This window comes from Empidonax traillii, unplaced genomic scaffold, assembly GCF_003031625.1.
Source record: "Empidonax traillii isolate 1590-97213 ecotype Southwest subspecies unplaced genomic scaffold, ASM303162v1 scaffold1089:size187794, whole genome shotgun sequence".
NCBI classification, from domain to species: Eukaryota; Metazoa; Chordata; class Aves; order Passeriformes; family Tyrannidae; genus Empidonax; species Empidonax traillii.
In genome coordinates, this window is record NW_020956282.1 from 163,569 (window position 1) to 167,476 (window position 3,908).

Genomic DNA, 3,908 nt, shown 5'->3' on the forward strand with positions numbered 1-3,908 from the left:
TGATAATGGCACCTATTTTGGGGGGGAAAACGCAGGGGAGCATTTTTTCCCAACCCTTCACACATTTCTCCTTCAGACCTGCCACAACAGTTTTTGAGGAGTTTAAATTCCCTCTAGATGCAAAGAGACCATATTCTTGCTGATACTTCTTCCATGTTTATTGACTACAGTCCACTATGTATTTAGAGACAGGCTGAGGTTTTCTTGGGTAGCTACCCTGATACCTTGGAGTTTTTATTTTTTTTTTAATTTTGTAGATTTTAGAAGTAGTTACATAGTAAATGTAGATTTTAAAGTAGCAGCACATTATCCCTTACCCTTTAACACAGTAAATACACATAGCAAACCCTGTAACCCATTCCCATATCAATTCCCCTAAATTCCATTATCCTGTTTAGTCTCATTTTCAAGGTAGAATTGTAGAGAACACCCTAAAATATGCGCAAGAAGATATAGTCATAGAAGCAACAACCTTCAGACCTAGGACTCTGGATGGCCTCCAAGAACATTACATGCTCTGAGGAAGATGAAGATGAAGAAGAGGGGGTCCCAAAACATCCCCAGACTCAATTCCCGAGAGGCGTGTCGGGGGGCAGAACCTCGATGGTGGCTGGACAGGGATTGGGTGAAAATCATTATAAACATTGTAAACACCAGTATTCGGGGGGATGCGGTGGTGGTATTCCTGGAAGTCTGGGGGCTCATTAAAACCTTTGTATCCCTATCTTACCTCCTACCTAATTTGGCCTGGAGTCTTTTTTTTCTCCACAGCCTTTTAGGCAACAGTTTTGGTGGCCCGTACAGGGAACATCAGGACCTGTGACTCCTCTGGATCAGGACATTCCATTTTGCAGGGATTTTTTCCTCAGCCGGCATATTTTGGAGAATTCCCGCTCTGATCTTGGGGAGCCCAGCTTCTTGGAACCGCACACAGAGGTAAGATAAGGAACAGCTCCTAGAGAAATTTAATTAGCAGCTGCGGGAAGGAACTTTCCCCAGGGCTAGGGAATACGGTGGGACTGGGAAGGAAAATTTGGACTTGGGCCCAAAAGTTGCAAGAGTCGGTGTTTTCCCAATCTGTTGGCAAAGGGATTTTTGCCGGAGAGGGGGGCAGTAGAACTGTCCAGGAAGTTTCAGTCAGGGTAGGCAGGAGGGTTTTGGGTTTCGTGTTGGCCAGACATGAAAGAGAAGGGGGGGGGGGGGGGGGGGAAGCCTTCCCGTGTTGAAACACTGCCTTCTGCCTGAACCTGATGGTGCTTGAATAGAAAGCCTGCACAGTGTGTGTGAGGCTGTGAGTTGTAGGCTTAGGTCTGTTGTTTTTCTCGTCTGTTATTTGCTAATATGGGATCTGTACAAGCTAAAGAAAAAATTCCAGAGGGGACGCCCCTCGCTTTGGTTTTATAGTATTGGGATGATTTAACTGGCCCTGAAACACCTTTAAAAAGGCAGGAGCTAACTAGACTCTCTATGGATGTTTGGCCTTGCAACAGGCAAATTAGAGGATTAGCGTGGCCGAAATTTGTCTCTTTTGAGATCAATACAGTGCTGCATCTTATGACAGTCCTTCGTAAGGAGGAAAGGTGGTCGGAGTTGTATTATGCAGAGTTATTTTATTTTTTCTTAACCCGTCCGAAATTGAGAAAGGAATATTGGAGAGATAAAGTTCAAGTAAAAACAGAACTCCCAGAAATGGCATTAGAGGAGAAAAAGGAAAAGAATAATTGTGTTAAGCATGATCCTATCAGTCAAGTCAATATTGAAAGCCCTGGAAATGAAGACTTGGACCTTTTAATTCCCCCAGATATGAGAATAGCAAGCCCAGGACCCCTCCTGGGTCCGACCCTGGGTGTGGTGGGTGTAGGTCCATTAGGGGGAGGGGTAGCCCCTGGGGCGGGTCCTGACATCTCAGCAGGGCCAGCTGGATCTGCAGCGCCGGGTCTGGTGGTTCCGGGGGTCTCAGGTAGCGTGGTTGGATGTAGGAGGTGGGGCCAGCAGAAGCCTGCAGAGAATCGAGCTTCTAACAACAACAGCTGCCCGGAACTGCCTGAGTCCCAGCTACAAGAGGTCAGACCAGCTCCAGCCTTACAGACCTCTGCAGGATTTCCCTCTCCTGGGCCCCCTTCCCTTCTTCCCCTAGCTATCCCTTCCCCCTGAATAAATAGACATATCCTCCTAACCTATCTCTTCAAACCCCCTTATCGGAACCCCCCGGGATTCGTTGTCCCTGGCGGGGGCCCACCTCTGTCCCAGAACCTTCTGTATTTCCCTGTATATAAACTGTCTTCTTGGTTAATAAACTGCCATTTTGTGGGTCACATATTGTGTGTGTGTCCCGTCTCCCAATGCAAGATGTGCCTCGGAGGTCTTCCAGCAGGTTCACCCCCCAAAACCTGCTAGAGTTGGATGGGCTGGGGTTGCTCCAGGTGGAGCGGGGGTCCTGGGAACTACTGTTGGTGCTCTGGGACGAGCGGGGTCAGCGCCGACTGTGCCAACCAGCACGGGAGTGGCAGCCCCGGCCCTGGTTGGAACTGCTGGCTCTGCTGGTGATGGCAGTAGGGCGACGACCCCTGCCTGGGCCACTCTGGGGGTGGCAAACAGGCACGGTTACCATGGCAACGGGGACAGGAGGCTCAGACCTCGGAACTGCGGGAGGAGGAAAGAGGGCAGTGTCTGTGTATCAGGGATTGTTGATATTTTTTGGTCTGTGTTTGGCCCAGCCACCTGCAAAAGTTTTGTTCTCTGCCTGCCAAGTTCACTGATAAGTGGGAGTTTCATCCTTGGAGAGAGAGTTTCTTGTATAAACTGTTTTAATTGGTGTTCTATGATTGGCTCATTGTCTGTAGAGGACATTTGAAGGAGAAACTGAAGAGGAGAGGATGAAGTAAAACCCCCAGACCCAAATAGATAAGACCCCTCGAGTGAAACAGCGCATGCGTTAGGGGAATTCCAAAGTTCTCACACATGCTTATATAACCAAGGGGGCGGACTGAGAACCTCTGTCTTGGCGGTACTGGCCACACTTGCCTGGACGGACACAATCAGTTAATGGTATAAAAACAGTTGGCTGGGTTTTTCAAAAGAGTTTTACTTCACACGAAGGACCATTTGTGTATAGCGGGGACGCCTGCACGTGTGAGCCATCACCCCTCCGAGGGACGCAGCTGTTGTAGGGGTTTTCTATGATTATCGGGAGTGGGTAATGTGATATACTAGTTGCCACCCTCCTGCCTACACTTTGGGAGGACTTTTGTTGGGCTGTGCCTTTGGGGTGGCTTGATGGGGCTGCCGAGGTTTGCGAGGCGGGACACTGATGTCCGATTTCTGTGTGAATCCCCACTCGGCTGCAAGGTGCATTTGTGTTGCGGCCGTGGCATCCACCACAGTGCCCGCTGTGCCTCCCGGCTCCACTGCTCCCAGCAACTGGGTTGGGAGGGGGGTTGTTTTGAGGGGGCAGCCCCAGGCCCAGTGCTGCAGAGGGATCCCACAGCCCGGCCACCAGGAGATGATCCTGGAAGGCATCTGGCAGCCCCTGAGGGCATGAGGATTGTAATAAATTAACTACACTTTGTTCGCATAGCTAGCATAACTCTGAGATAAGCCTAATCTTAGAAAGCCAGAGGTACAGATCTGCTTTTCTGGAAATAACAAAGAGTCAAAGATGATAAATGAGTGTTGATAAAACCAGGAAGGGAGGAAAATACCTTTACTGTGCATGACCCAAAACACGGGGACATCTCTCGAACACAGAGGAAGACTCCAGCCTTCATCACGGAAGACCCCAGCCCGCGAATAAGACCCCCGACCCACGGGGCTACGCGTGCGCAGAAAACACAACCCAGGGTTATGTATACAGAAAACTGGGCACTAGGCATGCACAGAAAACACAACCCAGAACTACGTATATGGAA